Genomic DNA, 21,417 nt, shown 5'->3' with positions numbered 1-21,417 from the left:
GAATAAAGGGGGCAGTTCTCCGGGCGTTGTAGAAAAGATTCAGGGCATTATGTACAGAAAAGGATATGGAAGGATATGAGTACAGTTGAGGTAAACCTAAGCGTTGGGTAACAATGAAAGAGATAGCATCACTGGAGGCACCGATTGAGCCGGTCTCGGCGTGTATGGGGGGTTGAACAAAGGAACTATTTAAGGCAGTTTGAGAGGGACTTGGGGTTCTACAGTGAAATTGTATAATAAGAACTAACCCAAATAGCAATAGGCAAGGCATATTGACAAGGGAGAGAGGCATAAAGCAATCACAGGTGTTATTAGAGAGAGCTAAGACAACAACTGGTAATAGCGATAAAGTTTGGGCTGAGGCTAAACAGAATAAACAGGACAGGGTACCGTGTAAAGGAACAGTCCAGCAGGCATCAGCTGTGCAGCTGAGTGATCATAAGGTCCAGTGAACAGCAATATGTGAGTCCGAGAGCAGTTCAAATTGGTGCTTCAGCACAGCTAGCAGGGAGCACAGTTGTAGTTTGCGTGTGCTAGCGGGCCGGGGCTAGCAGATGGATCTTCGTGGTTGTCGCAACGGGAAGCCTGTTGAAACCACATCAGACGATTTCGTCGGCAAACCGGTCGTGTTGGATCGGCGGGGCTCAGTGTCAACACTAGGAGGTCCCGTCCGGTTGACAGAGAGGTAGATAGCCGGGAGGGCCTGAGGCTAGCTCAAGGCTAACTGGTGCTTGCTATGGGGCAATGGTAATTAGCCAACAACAGGTTGCAGCTAGCTAGCTGGTTGCGATGATCCGGCGCTAGGGTCCAGTGATTCCGGCAGAAAGTCCGATAAGCTCTGGGTCGATAGCACGCTGTGCAGACTGGCCGACGAATTGTCCAGGCTAGAGCTAGAGCTGGCTGGTGGATAGTGTAGGCCACGGACAATGGTGAAGACGCTAACGGTGACTAATAGCAAGTAGCCATTCAGTTGCAGCTACACTAGTTTCAGCTTAAGGTTCTTGATGAAAGTCATAAAGAAATAATAGAATCCTTTCCACGTTGGGTGAGGCGGGTTGCAGGAAAGTATATTTAGTTAAAGAATGAAAAGTAAAAATTGAGAAATATATACAAAATAGACAAAAAAAACAAGAAACGGGATATTTACACTAGGACAATGAATAAAACCACGACGCACTGCTACGCCATCTTGGATACGGCCACACCTGTGGCCATCTTACCACACCTGTGGTAAATTCAATTGATTGGACATGATTTGAAAAGGCACACACCTTTAGAACTCCGAGACAGGGTTGTGTCAAGGCACAGATCTGGGGAAGGGTACCAAAATATTACTGCAGCATTGAAGGTCCCCAAGAACACAGCGGCCTCCATCATTCTTAAATGGAAGAAGTTTGGAACCACCAAGACTCTTCCTAGAGCTGTCCGCCCGGCCAAACGGAGCAATCGGGGGGAGAAGGGCCTTGGTCAGGGAGATGACCAAGAACCCGATGGTCACTCTGATAGAGCACATTTGTTCCTCTGTGAAGATGGGAGAACCTTCCAGGACAACCATCTCTGTAGTACTCCACCAACCAGGCCTTTATGGTAGAGAAGCCAGATGGAAGCCACTCCTCAGTAAAAGGCACATGACAGCCCACTTGGAGTTTGCCAAAAGGCACCTAAAGGACTCTGACCATGAGAAACAAGATTATCTGGTCTGATGAAACCAATAATGAACTCTTTAGCCTGAATGTCAAGCGTCACGTCTGGAGGAAACATTTTAGTCATTTACCAGACGCTCTTATCCAGAGCAACTTACAGGAGCAATTAGGGTTAAGTGCCTTGCTCAAGGGCACATCAACAGATTTTTCACCTAGTCGGCTCGGGGATTAAAACCAGCGACCTTTCGGTTACTGGCACAACGCTCTTAACCACTAAGCTACCTGCCGCCCATCCTAAGAAACCTGTCACCATCCCTACGGTGAAGCATGGTGGTGGCAACATCATGCTGTGGGGATGTTTTTCATCAGCAGGGACTGGGAGACTAGTCAGGATCGAGGGAAAGATGAACGGAGCAAAGTACAGTGATCATTGTAAACCTGTTCCAGAGCGCTCAGGACCTCCAACTGGGGCGAAGGTTCACCTTCCAACAGGACAACGACCCTAAGCACACAGTCAAGATAACGCAGGAGTGGCTTCAGGACAAGTCTCTGAATGTCCTTGAATGGCCCAGCCAGAGCCCGGACTTGGACCCGATCGAACATCTCTGGAGAGACCTACAAATAGCTGTGCAGTGACGCTTTCCATCCAACCTGACAGAGCTTGAGAGGATCTGCAGAGAAGAATGGGAGACACTCCCCAAATACAGGTGTGCCAAGCTTGTAGCGTCATACCCAAGAAGACTCGAGGCTGTAATCGCTGCAAAAGGTGATTCAACAACGTACTGAGTAAAGGGTCTGAATACTTATGTAAATGTGATATTTACTTATGTAAATGTGACCCATGGGGCGGCGCACAATTGGCCCAGCGTCGTCCAGGGTAGGGGAGGGAATGGCCGGCAGGGATGTAGCTCAGTTGGTAGAGCATGGCATTTGTAATGCCAGGGTTGTGGGTTCGATTCCAGTATAAAAAAAAGTAAAATGTATGCACTCACTAACTGTAAGTCGCTCTGGATAAGAGCGTCTGCTAAATGACTAAAATGTAAAATGTAAATGTAAAATATTTCAGAAAAACTGTTTTTGCTTTGTCATTCTTGGGTATAGAGCGGCCAGCTCTAGGAAGAGTCTTGGTGGTTCCAAACTTTGTCCATTTAAGAATGATGCAGGCCACTGTGTTCTTGGGGACCTTCAATGCTGCAGAAATGTTTTGGTACCCTTCCCCAGATCTGTGCCTCGCCACAATCCCGTCTCGGAGCTCTACGGACAATTCCTTCGATCTCATAGCTTGGTTTTTGCTCTGACATGCACTGTCAACTGTGGGACCTTATATAAACAGGTTGTGTGCCTTTCCAAATCATGTCCAATCAATTGAAATTAGCACAGGTGGACTCCAATCAAGTTGTAGAAACATCTCAAGGATGATCAATGGAAAAAGGATGCACCTGAGCTCCATTTCGAGTCTCATAGCAAAGGGTCTGAATACTTATGTGAATAAGGTTTTTCTAAGTTCTAAGTTCTACGTTTTCTAAAAACCTGTTTTCGCTTTGTCATTATGGGGTATTGTGTGTAGATTGAGGACATTTTTTGATTTAATCCATTTTAAAAGAAGGCTGTAATGTAACAAAATGTGGAACATTTCAAGGGGTCTGAATACTTTCCAAATGCACCTTATTTATAAAAAAAAAACACACAAAAACACCAAAGTTGAAGTGTTCAATCCATTTTATTCATGGAGTGCCTTTGTTACAACTATGAAACATAAAGCATATGTGTTGGAACATGGTAACAGCTTCTATTTATAACGACAAAATATTATAAAATACCCCAACCACCAAGACGTACGGTCAAATGATGAAAACATCAGTAGCCTAAACATCATTATAAGCGCCAAGTGGCCTTGATAAAAAGTGAAACTCAGCACAAACGCAATAGTGGTATTATAATGAATATAATTAAGCAATAATTCCCAAGGGGGTGTGGTAAATGGCCAATATACCACGGCTAAGGGCTGTTCTTAAGCATGACGCAATATGGTTTGCCTGGATACAGCCCTTAGCTGTGGTATGTTGGCCATATAACACAAAACCCTGAGGTGCCTTATTGCTATTATAAATTGTTTACCAACATAATTTGAACAGAAAAAATTAATATTTTGTCATACCCGGGGTATATAGTCTGAAATACCACAGATGTCAGCCAATCAGCATTCAGGGCTCGAACTTCCCAGTTTTGTGTCAAAAGACTCAGCTGGTGCTTGTGTGAGTCTTTTAGCTGTTATCCCTTGTCCTAACAGTTGACACAATTTTCGTAACTTTCACTTGCTTGACACACTGACATACCTTTGTTTGGTTGTAGAGCTTAATAGTCTCCGGTTTTCTCTTTATTGTGTTCCCATTGTCTTGTCATTCATCAGCACCGTTTTACTCCACGACGGCTGTGCAGGTGCCTTATTTTGCGCAGAGGGAGCACCCATCTCACTTTGTTCATGGTGCCGGCCAGACTTGTTTTCTTTGAAAGCAACTCGTTCGTCAATGACAGTGAAGTGAATAAATTGTCCAAGGTGACATTTCTCCCCATGCCAAAGTAAGGTTCCGCAAGCCTCATCACCACATTCTCTGACACTCACTCACCTGCTGCCTGATGTGGATATTTTCCCAGATATTGAAAGCCGTTCAGCATGTACAATTACACACGCTCTCACTGTGTAGCCTACTCCAAGTAGGCCAGAGTAGACTGAAAATACTTATTGAATTCGGTGGACTGATATAGGCTACATACCATTTAAAGATTATAATTAGAATGGATCAATACAATAGAATGGCCCGCCCTGTTCTTTATTCATAATTGGTGATTACATAATTATCTACTGTCGGGCGGAGGGGCAACAGGGAAAAATGCCCTCCTAAAACTGCTTATAACACATTCTGTTTGTGATATTAAGATTCTAGCACCGAACAGTGTGTTACATAGACTTATTTAGGAAAAGTCAAGGACTGAGGGGGGCATGACTTTAAAAAATGGCAGAGTAATAAAATAATACATTTTATTGGTCGCATACACATATTTAGCAGTAGCGAAATGCTTGTGTTCCTAGCTCCAACAGTGCAGTAATATCTAACTATACACAACAATACACAACAATAATCAACAACACAAAACAATACACAACAATACACAACAATACACAACAATACACACAAAGTAAAGGAATGAAATTAAGAAATATAGAAATATTAGGACGAGCAATGTCGGAGTCCGGAGTCCGTGTGTGTGTGTGTGTGTGTGTGTGCATGCGCACACAGTACCAGTCAAAAGTTTTACAACATCTACTCATTCCAGGTTTTTATTTTTTTTATTTTTTTTATATATATTTGATACATTCTACAATAATAGTGAAGACATCAAAACTATGAAATAACACATATGGAATCATGTATTAACCCAAAAAGTCTTAAACAGATCAAAATATATTTTATATTTCAGATTCTTCAAAGTAGCCACCCTTTGCCTTGATGACAGCTTTGCACACTCTTGGCATTCTCTCAGCCAGCTTCACCTGGAATGCTTTTCCAACAGTCTTGAAGGAGTTCCCACATATGCTTAGCACTTGTTGGCTGCTTTTCCTTCACTCTGCGGTCCAACTCATCCCAAACCATCTCAATTGGGTTGAGGTCGGGTGATTGTGGAGCCCAGGTCATCTGATTCAGCACTCCATCACTCTCCTTCAAATAGCCCTTACACAGCCTAGAGGTGTGTTGGTTCATTGTCCTGTTAAAAAAAAAAAGATAGTTCCACTAAGCGCAAACCAGACGGGATGGCATATCGCTGCAGAATGCTGTGGTAGCCATGCTGTATAAGTAAATCACAGACAATGTCACCAGCAAAGTACCCCCACACCATCACACCTCCTCCATGCTTCAAAGGGGGAACCACTCATGCAGAGATAATCCATTCACCTACAAATTTGGACTCATCAGACCAAAGGACAGATTTCCACCGGTCTAATGTCCATTGCTCGTGTTTATTGTCCCAAGCAAGTCTCTTCTTATTATTGGTGTCCTTTAGTAGTGGTTTCTTTGCAGCAATTCGACCATGAAGGCCTGATTCACGCAGTCTCCTCTGAACAGTTGAGATGTGTCTGTTACTTGAACTCTGTGAAGCATTTATTTGGGCTGCAATTTCTGAGGAGCAGTTATTCTAATGAACTTATCCTCTGCAGCAGAGGTAACTCTGGGTCTTCCTTTCTTGTGGCGGTCCTCGTGAGAGCCAGGTTCATCATAGTGCTTGATGGTTTTAGTGACTGCACTTGAAGAAACGTTCAAAGTTCATGAAATGTTCCGTATTGACTGACCTTCATGTCTTAAAGTAATGATGGACTGTCGTTTCTCTTTACTTATTTGAGCTGTTCTTGCCATAATATGGACTTGGTCTTTTACCAAATAGGGCTATCTTCTGTATACCACCCCTACCTTGTCACAACACAACTGACTGGCTCAAACGCATTAAGAAAGAAATTCCACAAATTAACTTTTAAGAAGACACACCTGTTAATTGAAATGCATTCCAGGTGACTAGCTCATGAAGCTGGTTGAGAGATTGCCAAGAGTGTGCAAAGCTGTCATCAAGGCAAAGGGTGGCTACTTTGAAGAATCTCAAATATAAAATATGTTTTGATTTGTTTAACACTTTTTTGGTTACTACATGATTCCATATGTGTTATTTCATAGTTTTGACATCTTCACTATTATTCTACAATGTAGAAAATAGTAAAAATAAAGAAAAACCCTTGAATGAGGTGTGTCCAAACTTTTGACTGGTACTGTATATAGGGCAGCAGCCTCTAAGGTGCATGGTAGAGTAAAATGACTGACTGCTTTAGTGGTTCTAGTGTTAAACTCAGAAAATACATAAAAAATAAAATAGAAAGAAATATGATTTCTAATATTTTTCTAATGACTTCTGTGACAAAAGGACTAAGTAACAGGAGTGTTTGTACGGTCTTCTCTGCTATCGCCTTGTTTTCGATGTTTAGTCGACCGTGTGCTGTGTTGACTTTGGAAGTCTGACAACTGTTGCTCCGGATGGCCCAGGTTGGCTCAAGTTGTGTTTGCTCTGTCTATTTACACTGGGTTTCTAGATTCACACAGATACATTGGCAGATGCGGACCACTGGGGTGAGTGGCAAGGGCTCCGGGGTTTGCCTCAGCCGCTGGAATGCAAACATGCACGGAACCCAACTCTTTCTACATCTGGCTACACCTGCCTGCCCAGTCAGTCACATACTGATGCTCTGCTCTGGCCGTCTGTGGTCACTGCAGCACAACCACTCAACAGCACTTCTCCCTCACTTAATTTCCTTATGTCTAGTGTATGTGTAGGATGGTTCTCCATGTGCTTTCCTGTATGGAAAGTTACATTCAGTCAAACAGGTCCAGTGAAGTTAGGGATTTCTTGTTTGTTATGTTTTCATTAATTTAGTATAGCATTGATGAAACATTCAAGATGTTATTTTATATTTTCATAGCCATCATTGGTTTCTTTCCACCACTGCTTCCCTACCAAGATGATAGCCCAGTGCTCCTGTCTCCGCTAACACTGGTTTCTGGTGTTGCACTCTGATAATATTAGTCTGGCCATGAGGATGTTTTAGATGTACGACCCAGCTAGAGCAATACACCTCAACACTCATGAGGCTGAGGAGAGGAACAGAGAGAGCGAGAGAGAGAGAGAGGAAGGAACTTAGTGTAGGTTTGGGTGTGTGCGTGCGTGCGTGTGTGCTTATGTATGTGTGTGACATTTACTTATGAGGCGCAGCCAGCGCTAAATCGTGGGACATCTGCAAAAATGTTTTATTAAAACAAAAAGAAGGAGTCTTTGTATTATGGTGGGAAGGGCATTGATCGGCCTTGGTCAGCCACAAAACACAAAAAGGCATGGCCATTTATCACTGATAAGGTTTGAATTTTGATAGTGAACACAGAAGCCAGCAAGTCTCAGTTCTGTAGGGAGAGAAACCAAACAAAGATAGCAGTCCAGGATTATGACTGGTTATAGGATGTTAATTCAAACAACATAATATATCATAATGTCTGTAATATTAGATTATGAGAGTCATACAGTGAAAATAAACATTCTCTGATATTTCTCTGAAGGCTCCATTATATTTTCAGAGAATAAACCAGTCAAGTAGAAAGACAGCTAGTCATCAGTGTCAGACCCAAGGTTGCTTCCTCTGTGACACGTGTAACCTTTGAACCCATTACATTGTGAGAAGTTTGGTGTGGCATCAGGGTTTATTGATCCATAAAAACAGCTGATGTATGCACAATACAGCCACACATACACACAAGCGCACACAGCCACACACGAACACGCACGCTGTGCACTTTTCTGTTCAAGCTCCATGAATCTGCTTGCACCCGCCACCTGCTGCCCACATAAACAGGAGCAATGATCTGGGGTGAGATCTGGTCAAAGAGCAATTAGAGCATAGAGCATAACAACATTGACAACACTATTCTACCAGTAAGTAAGTATTTGTCCTCTTTGTCTATAGTTTTCCTGTTATTCACCAGCATGTGACTGTCTGCTTTGTTACAGTTGCTGTTCCAGTGGCTTCAGTATACTCTGCACTGCTAAATCAGATAGATTACTCAACTAACATGAAGCATACAGTGACTGCATTAGAATATTAGAGGAAATAGCATGGCTCTGTGCACAAAGCATTTAGATAAAAAGTAATAAAACATCAGATAAAAAGGTTTCTGCATGCGTTATTTGCTTAACGCTTTGAACACACCAACTGAGTTTTTGCGCAAAATAGTATGCAGCATCATCTAGATATGTGTGCAACAAAAGTTCAACATTCACCTTCTGCTACCATTTCTGTCAACCCGTTTACGCATACAGTTTGACGCATACGTTCGATAAATCCAACGTATGTGCCACACAGAATGCACTGCAACTGCCCCTGCAACGCAATGCTGCAAGGCAAGCGCAGCATTCCATTGGAACCGCAAAACCCAGTCGGTGTGTTCAAAGCGTTAGGCACTAGTTGTGCGCGGGTCAGCTGTTTGTTCACCAGCACCCGCCCACAATTGCTAATAACCCATCCGCAACTGCCGAACTAAATGTAATAAAGTGAAAAATCTGAGGCCCGCACCCAACCCTAAGCCGCAAATATAGAAAATGCGCTATAGGCTACAGTCAAAGACTGCTGAACAATTTTTCTGACGGGGTGCAAGATTTTTTGTTGTTGCCTGATTTAGATATGTTTCTGCTTTTAATTTCCGACATTTTGGTAGGCTATTTGTTAGTCAAGTCTATAATTAAATGCATGTAGCTTCTCTTTTGTCATTATATGATGCCCTAGAAGACTAAACAAACCCTTGGTCAACAGAATAATGTAATAGATCAATAGAAAGTAATAATCTAGTTGACCGGTAAAGTTTTCTGTCATCTTTCGCGGAGCAAAGACTTTAGGGACTGGGGAGAAAATACAATAAAGCAACAAAAAAAAACGGGAAAGGTTTTCTGTGCAAAATGTCCAAATGACAACCGTTTGACTGGTTGTAATGGAAAAGAAAGCTGTGAAAAACGACCCAACGTGTTTCTGATAAGATTTCAGTTTGGCTTTGATGCTAATTTTATGTGGATGAAGACCGCACCTCTACAGATGGTATCTAACTGAGCATTTGTCAATGGGTGCTGAAGGTGGGTGTGGTGTATGAATCAGGCGCAGGACGCAGAGGCTCAGTCCAAAATAATTTAGTGCAATATTCACGAAAAGAAATAAGCACAATAAGCCCGAAGGCGAATACACGGCGCACACAGGCGTCAAATAAACGGCGCACTAACATGTGCAAAAAGAACCTCTCCAAAACACTGGAGGGAAATAAGTAGCTCCAACACGAAACAGAAGAGCAATCACACACAAAGACAAACACAACCAACGATAACTAAATAGGACACTAACGAGGACTAACAAGACACAGGTGTACAACATCAAGACAAAACCAAACGAACATGAAACATAGATCGGTGGCAGCTAGTACTCCGGGGACGACGACCGCCGAAGCCTGCCCGAACAAGGAGGAGGAGCAGCCTCGGCCGAAACCGTGACAGCATTGCATTCTCTCAAAATGCAGAAATAATTCATATTTCTCCACTCCTGTTCCCAAGTCCAAATTTTACTTACATGTAGTGCATAATTTTACTGCAAGAAATGCTTAATTCTGCAGGCGTTATTATTAAGGCTATGTGAGAGGTTGTAGACCTACAGTCAATGTCCAGATTTCAGTTTCCATTTAACCCATCTAAACAGTAGGCTACAGTTCCCTTGACATGCCATAGGAATATTTTAAGTCACATTTGTATAGCGCCTCACAATCATCATACATAACATAGCCGGCACTGCTATCATCCTCTTTTACCACTTCACCAAAACTTTTCCAAACATTACTTTTCTGGCCCTCCCTTCTCTTTATTTTAAACTCGCGTTTCGCAGCTTTTGTCTTATTGATTTAAACTTCGACAATGTCCTTTTTGCCTCCATGCATTGACGTAAACTTTTTCTGCCCGTTCCCAAAAGCATTATTTGGCGATTGGCTGTGAAGGCTATTTGGCGCGCACAGTTGAGCCCTAAAGTTTAGGCTTATGCACTAATACCAGATAGTCTAAAATAATGAAAGAAAAACCTCAATGTACCTTATATAAATTGCACAATAAAAAAGTCATTGTTTCACTTTATTCAACCCATCCACCACCGACCCGCCCTTCAGCCACACAATATTTAATGACCCTAAACCCGTCTGCCCGGCGGATATAACCACGGGGACTGCGGATTAGGAGTCAACCCACGTATAACTATTACGCACGTTATCTCTTTGTGTTGAGGCCCAGCAAACATGCACTGACGCGCGCACACACACATACGCATGGATAAACTGACGCACACGATCAAACTCAAACATACAATATACACACATACATGCAGGTGTGCACAAACACACACACGCAAATCATTCATAAACGTGAACAAGCATGGATAAACACCCAGCATGGCTCATGCAGTCTGCTCAGGGGTTGATGATCATCCTCTAATCCATTTAATCTTGTTCATGTTACACCACCTCTTCATTGATCACTGACTCTCATCTTGGTTGATTCCCTGCATTTTCAATTTTTCAAATTCATTAGATTTTCTTTGTCCACATGTGTCAAAGCCACTGGAAAAAATCTATATTGTCTGTTATTGGATTTAAAACGAGCATGTTGAGCTGCCCTGGAGGAATTCAATTCACAAATCAAATCAAATTGTATTGGTCGCATACACATATTTAGCCGATGTTTTTGCGGGTGTATCGAAATGCTTGTGTTCCTAGCTCCAACAGTGTAGTAATATCTAACAATTCATAACAATACACACAAATCTAAAAAGTAAAATAATGGAATTTCGAAATATTAGGACGAACAATGTCGGAGTTTGTGTGTGTGTGTGTGTGTACACTACTGTTCAAAAGTTTGGGGTCACTTAGAAATGTTATTGTTTTCGAAAGAAAAGCAATTTTTATGTCCATTAAAATAACATAAAATTGATCAGAATAACAGTGTAGACATTGTTAATGTTGTAAATGGCTATTGTAGCTGGAAACGGCTGATTTTTAATGGAATATCTACATGTATGTACAGTTGAAGTCGGAAGTTTACATACACTTAGGTTGGAGTCATTAGAACTCGTTTTCAACCACTCCACAAATTTCCTGTTAACAAACTATGGTTTTCGCAAGTAGGTTAGGACATCTACTTTGTGCATGACACATTTTTACATTTTACGACACAAGTAATTTTTCCAACAATTGTTTACACACTTATAATTCACTGTATCACAATTCCAGTGGGTCAGATGTTTACATACACTAAATTGACTGTGCCTTTAAACAGCTTGGAAAATCCAGAAAATGATGTCATGGCTTTAGAAGCTTCTGATAGGCTAATTGACATCATTTGAGTCAATTGGAGGTGTACCTGTGGATGTATTTCAAGGCCTACCTTCAAACTCAGTGCCTCTTTGCTTGACATCATGGGAAAATCAAAAGAAATCAGCCAAGACCTCAGAAAATAAATTGTAGACCTCCACAAGTCTGGTTCGTCCTTGGGAGCAATTTCCAAACGCCTGAAGGTACCACATTCATCTGTACAAACAATAGTACGCAAGTATAAACACCATGGGACCACGCAGCCGTCATACCGCTCAGGAAGGAGACGCGTTCTGTCTCCTAGAGATGAACGTACTTTGGTGCGAAAAGTGCAAATCAATCCCAGAACAACAGCAAAAATGGGGGTTGCTTGCAAGCCGAAGAACACCATCCCAATCGTGAAGCACGGGGGTGGCAGCATCATGCTGTGGGGGTGCTTTGCTGCAGGAGGGACTGGTGCACTTCACAAAATAGATGGCATCATGAGGAAGGAAAATTATGTGGATATATTGAAGCAACATCTCAAGACATCAGTCAGAAAGTTAAAGCTTGGTCGCAAATGGGTCTTCCAAATGGACAATGACCCCAAGCATACTTCCAAAGTTGTGGCAAAATGGCTTAAGGACAACAAAGTCAAGGTATTGGAGTGGCCATCACAAAGCCCTGACCTCAATCCTATAGAAAATGTGTGGGCAGAACTGAAAAAGCGTGTGCGAGCAAGGAGGTCTACAAACCTGACTCAGTTACACCAGCTCTGTCAGGAGGAATGGGCCAAAATTCACCCAACTTATTGTGGGAAGCTTGTGGAAGGATACCCGAAATGTTTGACCCAAGTTTAAACAATTTAAAAGACAATGCTACCAAATACTAATTGAGTGTATGTAAACTTCTGACCCACTGGGAATGTGATGAAAGAAAAAAAAGCTTAAATAAATAATTGTCTCTAAAATAAAGTGGTGATCCTAACTGACCTAAGACAGGGAATTTTTACTAGGATTAAATGTCAGGAATTGTGAAAAACTGAGTTTAAATGTATTTGGCTAAGGTGTATGTAAACTTCCGACTTCAACTATATATATCTATATATATATATATATATATATATATATATATATATATATATATATATATATATATATATATATATATATAACACTACCGTTCAAAAGTTTGGGGTCATTTAGAAATGTCCTTGTTTTCGAAAGAAAATCAATTTTTTTTGTCCATTAAATAGTACACGCAAACACCCGTCTCAATGTCAACAGTGAAGAGGCGACCCTGGGATGTTGACCTTCTAGCCAGAGTTGCAAAGAAAAAGCCATATCTCAGACTGCCCATCTTAATCTTTTCTTTTTATTGGCCAGTCTGAGATATGGCTTTTTCTTTGCAACTCTGCCTAGAAGGTCAGTATCCCGGAGTCGCCTCTTCACTGTTGACGTTAAGACTGGTGTTTTGCGGGTACTATTTAATGGAGCTGCCAGTTGACATGTGAGGCGTCTGTTTCTCAAACTAGACACTCTAATGTATTTGTCCTCTTGCTCAGTTGTGCACCGGGGCCTCCCACTCCTCTTTCTATTCTGGTTAGAGCCAGTTTGCGCTGTTCTGTGAAGGGAGTAGTACACAGCGTTGTATGAGATCTTCAGTTTCTTGGCAATTTCACGCATAGAAAAGCCTTCATTTCTCAGAACAAGAATAGACTGACGAGTTTCAGAAGAAAGTTATTTGTTTCTGGCCATTTTGAGCCTGTAATCGAACCCACAATTGCTGATGCTCCAGATACTCAACTAGTCTCAAGAAGGCCAGTTTTATTGCTTCTTTAATCAGCACAACAGTTTTCAGCTGTGCTAACATAATTGCAAAAGGGTTTTCTAATGATCAATTAGCCTTTTAAAATGATAAACTTGGATTAGCAAACACAACGTGCCATTGGAACACAGGACTGATGGTTGCTGATATTGGGCCTCTGTACGCCTATGTAGATATTCCATAAAAAATCAGCAGTTTCCATCTACAATGGCCATTTACAACATTAACAATGTCTACACTGTATTTCTGATCAATTTGATGTTATTTTAATGGTCAAAAAAATTGCTTTTATTTCGAAAACAAGGACATTTCTAAGTGACGTGACCCCAAACTTTTGAACGGTAGTGTATATCTATATCCTGTCTGCGAGATGTACTGAGATCCTAGCTGGCTGAATGGACGGGGACAGTATATCTGGAAAGAGCCATTATTCCGTGAAACAGAGTATGTTACAGTCCCTGATGTCTCTATGGAAGGAGATCCTCGCCCTGAGCTCGTCTACTTTATTGTCCAGGGACTGAACATTAACAAGTAATATACTCGGAAGTAGTGGATGGTATGCACACCTCCTGAGTCGGACTACAAGTCCACTCCGAATACCTCTTCTCGGCCGGCGGCGTCTTGGAGCAGATTTGGGATAAGTGGAATCGCCTTGGGGAGTATGAACAAAAGATCCAATTCAGGATCGCCTTGGGGAGTATGAACAAAAGATCCAATTCAGGAAAGTTGTATTTCTGGTCGAAATGCTGGTGAGTTACCGCCGCTCTAATTTCCAAAACTTCTTGCCGACTGTATGTAATAACACCTGAAAACTTGCTGAGCTAATAATGTGAGAAATAACACCAAAAAAAAACTAAATACTGCAAAGTCGCTTAGGAGCCAGGAACCAGACGACCATGTCTATCGGCACCATCTTACTCATTGTTCCCTTTAGTGCAGGGTTTGCCAAACTCTGTCCTGGGGACCCCAAGGGGTGCACATTTTGGTTTTTGCCCTAGCACTACACAGCTGCTTCAAATAATCAACTAATCATCAAGCTTTGATCATTTGAATCAGCTGTGTAGTGTTAGGGCAAAAGCCAAAACGTGCACCCCTTGGGGTCCCAAGGACCAAGTTTGGGAAACGCTGCTTTAGTGAAATGAAACAGCCTTGTAATTTGGGCCTATTCATCTATATTGAAGAACTATATAAACGCAACATGTGAAGTGTTGGTCCCAAGTCCTGTGTAGCTCAGTTGGTAGAGCATGGCGCTTGCAACGCCAGGGTTGTGGGGTTTTTTTCCCACGGGGGACCAGTATGAAAAAATGTATGCACTCACTAACTGTAAGTCGCTCTGGATAAGAGCGTCTGCTAAATGACTAAAATGTAAAATGTAAATGTTTCATGAGCTGAAATAAAAGATCCCAGAAAAGTTCTTAACGCACAAAAAGCTTATTTTTCTCACACACATTTTTTTTTTTACATCCCTGTTGGTGAGCATTTCTCCTTTGCCAAGATAATCCATCCACCTGACAGGTGTGGCATATCAAGAAGCTGATTAAACAGCATGATCATTACACAGGTGGGCCTTGTGCTGGGGACAATATAAGGCCACTCTAAAATGTGCAATTTTGTCACACAACACAATGCCACAGACGTCTCAAGTTTTGAGGGAGTGTGCAATTGGCATGCTAATAGTAGGAATGTCCAGCAGAGCTGTTGCCAGATAATTGAATGTTCATTTCTCGACCATAAGCCGGGAAAATTTGGCAGTAAATCCAACCGACCTCACAACCGCAGACCACGTGTAACCACGCCAGCCCAGGACTTCCACATCCAGCTTCTTCACCTGAGACCAGCCACCCAGACAGCTGATGAAACTGAGGAGTATTTCTGTCTGTAATAAATCCCTTTTGTGGGGAAAAACTCATTCTGATTGGCTGGGCCTGGCCCCTTCCCAGTAATGTGAAATCCATAGATTAGGGCCTAATGAATTGATTTCAATTGACTGATTTCCTTATATGAACTACAGTCATGGTCAAAAGTTTTGAGAATGACACAAATATAAATTTTCACAAAGTCTGCTGCCTCAGTTTTTATGATGGCAATTTACATATACTCCAGAATGTTATGAAGAGTGATCAGATGAATTCCAATTAATGACAAAGTCCCTCTTTGCCATGAAAATGAACTTAATCCCCCAAAAACATTTCCACTGTATTTCAGCCCTGCCACAAAAGGACCAGCTGACATCATGTCAGTGATTCTCTCGTTAACACAAGGGAAAGTGTTGACGAGGACAAGGCTGGAGATCACTCTGTCATGCTGATTGAGTTAGAATAACAGACTGGAAGCTTTAAAAGGAGGGTGGTGCTTGAAATCATTGTTCTTCCTCTGTTAACCATGGTTACCTGCAAGGAAACACGTGCCATCATTGCTTTGCACAAAAAGGGCTTCACAGGCAAGGATATTGCTGCTAGTGAGATTGTACCTAAATCAACCATTTATCGGATCATCAAGAACTTCAAGGAGAGAGGTTCAATTGTTGTGAAGAAGGCTTCAGGGCGCCCAAGAAAGTCCAGCAAGCGCCAGAACCGTCTCCTAAAGTTGATTCAGCTGTGGGATCGGGCACCACCAGTGCAGAGCTTGCTCAGGAATGGCAGCAGGCAGGTGTGAGTGCATCTGCACGCACAGTGAGGCGAAGACTTTTGGAGGATGGCCTGGTGTCAAGAAGGGCAGTGAGGAAGCCACTTCTCTCCAGCAAAAACATCAGGGACAGACTGATATTCTGCAAAAGGTACAGGGATTGGACTGCTGAGGACTGGGGAAAAGTCATTTTCTCTGATGAATCCCCTTTCCGATTGTTTGGGGCATCCGTAAAAAAGCTTGTCCGGAGAAGACGAGGTGAGCGCTACCATCAGTCCTGTGTCATGCCAACAGTAAAGCATCCTGAGACCATTCATGTGTGGGGTTGCTTCTCAGCCAAGGGAGTGGGCTCACTCACAATTTTGCCTAAGAACACAGCCATGAATAAAGAATGGTACCAACACATCCTCAGAGAACAACTTCTCCCAACCATCCAAGAACAGTTTGGTGACGAACAATGCCTTTTCCAGCATGATGGAGCACCTTGCCATAAGGAAAAAGTGATAACTAAGTGGCTCGGGGAACAAAACATCGACATTTTGGGTCCATGGCCAGGAAACTCCCCAGACCTTAATCCCGTTAAGAACTTGTGGTCAATCCTCAAGAGGCGGGTGGAAAAACAAAAACCCACAAATTCTAACAAACTCCAAGCATTGATTATGCAAGAATGGGCTGCCATCAGTCAGGATGTGGCCCAGAAGTTAATTGACAGCATGCCAGGGCGGATTGCAGAGGACTTGAAAAAGAAGGGTCAACACTGCAAATATTGACTCTTTGCATAAACTTAATGTAATTGTCAATAAAAGCCTTTGACACTTATGGAATGCTTGTACTTATACTTCAGTATACCATAGTGTCAAGGTCGAGGTAAGGAGTAGACCAAGGCGCAGCGTGATGAACAAACATGACTTTAATTAGTTAAAGCGTCAAAATACAAAACAAAACACGACTCGTGACGTCCACGGTATCAACGACCGAACACGGAACAAAAACCCACAAACCCAAAGGGAAAAACATACAGTTTAAATATGGCTCCCAATCAGAGACAACCAGCCAACAGCTGACACTCGTTGCCTCTGATTGGGAGTCACTCAGGCAAAACATAGAAATCAACACAACAGAATACCAACATAGAAATACACACATAGAAATGAACACACCCTGGCTCAACATAATGAGTCCCAGAACCAGGGTGTGACAGTACCCCCCCCTAAAGGCGCGGACTGCGACCGCGCCTCAACTAAACAAACCGGGGGGGGGCTGGGCGGGCATACCTCCTCGGCGGCGGTTCTGGCTCCGGCCTTAACCACCACCCTCCAATACACCCCCCATAGTGCCCCTGGTCCAGTCTGGCCCCGCCGGCTGGAGCAGGACTGGACTCAACAGGAGCGATCCTTACCAGGCTGTCGACTCGCACCCCTGGCTTGGTGCGTGGAGGAGGAACGGGCCTTACCAGGCTGACGACTCGCACCCCTGGCTTGGTGCGTGGAGGAGGGACGGGCCTTACCAGGCTGACGACGCGCACCCCTGGCTTTGTGCGTGGAGGAGGAACGGGCCTTACCAGGCTGACGACTCGCACCCCTGGCTTGGTGCGTGGAAGAGGGACGGGCCTTACCAGGCTGACTTCTCGCACCCCTGGCTTAGTGCGAGTGGCAGGAACAGGCCGGACCGGGCTGGCGACGCGCACCGTAGGTTTGGTGCCAGTGGCAGGAACAGGCCGGGTCGGGCTGGCGACGCGCACCGTAGACTTGGTGCGGGTGGCAGGAACAGGCCGGACCGGGCTGGCGACGCGCACCGTAGGTTTGGTGCGAGTGGCAGGAACAGGCCGGGTCGGGCTGGCGACGCGCACCGTAGACTTGGTGCGGGTGGCAGGAACAGGCCGGACCGGGCTGGCGACGCGCACCGTAGGTTTAGTGCGTGGAGCAGGGACAGGCCGGGCTGGGCTGTCGACGCACACCGTAGGCTTGGTGCGTGGAGCAGGGACAGGCCGGGCTGGGCTGTCGACGCACACCGTAGGCTTGGTGCGTGGAGCAGGGACAGGCCGGGCTGGGCTGTCGACGCACACCGTAGGCTTGGTGCGTGGAGCAGGGACAGGCCGAACCGGGCTGTGGAGACGGATAGGAGGCCTGGAGTGAAGAGCGGCCACCACCCGTCCTGGCTGAATGCCTACCCTCACACACTCTGTGTGAGGCATCCGCACAGGACGTACAGGGCGGTGTACCCCTGGCCTGGTGGCCTTCTGGATCCGCCCCCTTTTCTCCTCCGTCAGCCCCGTCGTCCATGCCGTGTGCCCCCCCCCTAAAAAATTTCTGGGGTTGCCTCACGACCGTCCGACGACGACCCTGATCACGCCGTAGCTCCTCTCTACGGCGCGCCTCCACCGTCTCTTCTCCCGGCGCTTCCTCCCATGTCCAGCCCAAGAGCTGCCCCTGGACACGCTGCTTGGTCATTGGCGGGTGGGTTTTTCTGTCAAGGTCGAGGTAAGGAGTAGACCAAGGCGCAGCGTGATGAACAAACATGACTTTAATTAGTTAAAGCGTCAAAATACAAAACAAAACACGACTCGTGACGTCCACGGTATCAACGACCGAACACGGAACAAAAACCCACAAACCCAAAGGGAAAAACATACAGTTTAAATATGGCTCCCAATCAGAGACAACCAGCCAACAGCTGACACTCGTTGCCTCTGATTGGGAGTCACTCAGGCAAAACATAGAAATCAACACAACAGAATACCAACATAGAAATACACACATAGAAATGAACACACCCTGGCTCAACATAATGAGTCCCAGAACCAGGGTGTGACACATAGTAACATCTGACAAAAATATATAAAAACACTGAAGCAGCAAAATACTTGTGTCATTCTCAAAACTTTTGACCACGACTGTATAACTCAGTAAAATCGTTGAAATTGTTGCATGTTGCGTTTATATTTTTGTTCAGTATAGCATGGCTCTGGTCAAAAGTTCTTACTATGTAGGAAATGGGGTGCCATTTGGGACACAGCCGAAGCAGGAACAGCCGTGCATGGTACTGTTTACATTTTGTTGAGTAGAGGTGAGTCTGTCTGGGGGCTGCATGGCTGTGAAGGAGATTCTGTTCCCCATGTTAAGATCTCTATTCACCGTCTAACTATGTATACGAAGAGGGCAGGGGTTAAACTGTTGGAGCAGGAAGTCTTTAATGCCTCGTGAAGGATTACTTTGTGTGAATGTCTATGTGTACAAAGTGCTTATATTCCACCGGTGTGACCGAGAAGACTGTTGCGGTTTTGTGTGGGCGTGTGTTCCATGCATGTGTGTTTCTTTGTGTGTCTGTTTGTTAGTGACTTTGCAGTGATCAACAGTATGTGTGGGTTGACTGGGTGGGGTTTGTTTCACAAAGTGAAAAACATCCCTATATCCCAGCCCATATGTGTTCCTCTGTAAGAATCAGGGATTAACAGAACCCACGGAACATCAGGGTGGTAAGTGGAATGTCCAGAACATCCTGCAAAACCCTATCCTCTCCTGATGTGAACCGGGACCTCACACCTGTCTGTAGTACACAAACACACATGCTCACACAGAAGCATGCAGAGGACACACACACACACACAGAAGCATGCAGAGAATCACACTGTATTGACATTGATTTGAATATGAAGACAATCCTTTTATCTTTGGAGTTGCGCTAAGGGGTTTGTCCTGGTTTTGATAGCCCAGCTCCATTGCGGCAGAGCTGAGCTCCTTGGAGGAAACACTAAAGGGGGTTAACCCTTTCACTCCCTTGTGATTCACACTCTACTCAGAGTAAGAAATGCTGAACACAGAGTGGTGTCACAGTGTCATACTGCCGGTTCATTTTCTGTTTCCCACTTAAACCAGCCTTGGCTGTGCCACCTCACCCTGTGGTGCCGAGCTCCATGCAAAACACACATACACACACACAAAATCTCACTCACACACAGCGGGGCCAGAGTATGCAGACACAGAGGCCTCAGTGCTCTCGTGTGTAGAGGGAACAGCAGAGCAGAAGGAATTCAGCCAGCTAAAGCTAAAGCACTGTGAATAGTTTGCCCGGCGCAGCAGGAGCACAAGCTGAGTGATGTAATCATGCCAGTCGTTAGTATCGGGTAGTTTGGCTTAGGAAAAGAAAACGGTGTACTGTAGAGGCAAGGGGAATAAGCATCCGCCCTAACCGTCTGTGACACAGAATTTATTATTTATTATAGAGAGGCAGAGAGTGGAGGGGCGAGAGGGAGAAGTATGGAAGAGAGAGAGAGTAGAGACAGGTGGTCTCACAGTATACCCCTCACCTCTGTCTACCTACAGGCCCTCCCCCGTCCCCTCCCCCGTCCTCTCCTCCCCTTCCTCAACCCTGCTGTGTTCCAAATGGGCCAGAGTCCGACTGACTGAGTCACTTTCCAGACCCCACTTTCTCCCTGAGTCCTGCCTGCCGGATGCAATATTGATGTTAAGGCCTACTCCCACCAGTGTGTGTGCATACGTGTGTCAGGCTGGGGCAGTGGGGGAGCCACTTCTGACCGTGTGGCTGACGGGAGAGAGATATTAATGGAGGAGCAGGAGGAGGAGGACACCTGGGGCTTCTGTTTTGCTGTTTTATACCTCCTTCATTATTTAAACTGTGCTGCTATGCCCCAACAGCCCCAACGCATTTGAGCCATGCTGAAACTGATGTGGTGATGTTGGGTGTTCTGTAAGGTCCTGCCCCTGTTTATATTGCCCTCCTCCTCAGCCCCCTCCCCCCTGGTCCCCCTCTCTCTGCCCCGCGGACTCAGGTCTAGGTTCTGCCAGCACTAACCTGCAGTATCCTCCTCTCCCTTCTCCTCTCCTCAGAGCAGGGCTGAAGAGACTCACTCACACAGGAAGATCTACCAGGCCAATAGCTCTGAAACATCCTACTAGAAACCTATTTTAAGGTTGTGATTTCATTGAGTGGAAAGTCCAGAAGGTGCTCTGCCATTGTAATGTTTCTCACATGGGAACAGGCTATCCAGAGAGACCTGCTTCAGTTGTACACCTGGTCAATTTGAAGTCCATGTATCTGGCTCTGTTAACAGCAGTGAGAGTCAGTGAGAGTAATTGGGTCACACAGGGAACTAGTTGTTTCTTTGTGTAGAGTGTACTGTGAGATGATGAACTGGCAGCTGTTGTCTCAGTACAGACAGGTGTGTGTGTGTGTGTGTTGTGGATGTTAATGTGTACCAGAGTGTTAAGGTGAATCTGTGTTCAGAATCCTTCCTCTGTGCAAGTGTTGTAAGCGCATTGCCCGTCTAAAGCTAGGCCGGGGTGAGAGGAGCAGCTCTTCACAACATAACTGTCACATGGCAACAAGAGATGCTGTAACACCGTCTTAAA

The 21,417-nt window shown here is 44.5% G+C and overlaps 1 protein-coding gene across 2 annotated transcripts in view; it reads left to right on the top strand.

Moving 5' to 3' along the window:
- LOC121538349 (extracellular sulfatase Sulf-2) overlaps positions 1 to 21,417 on the top strand; it is a 169,975-nt gene that overhangs the window by 5,136 nt on the left and 143,422 nt on the right. The gene's annotated exons all lie outside the window — the stretch shown is intronic.

The sequence above is a fragment of the Coregonus clupeaformis genome, chromosome 24, assembly GCF_020615455.1.
Source record: "Coregonus clupeaformis isolate EN_2021a chromosome 24, ASM2061545v1, whole genome shotgun sequence".
NCBI lineage: Eukaryota > Metazoa > Chordata > Actinopteri > Salmoniformes > Salmonidae > Coregonus > Coregonus clupeaformis.
The sequence above is the reverse complement of the archived record's forward strand: the minus strand, read 5'-3'. Positions and strand labels throughout refer to the sequence as shown.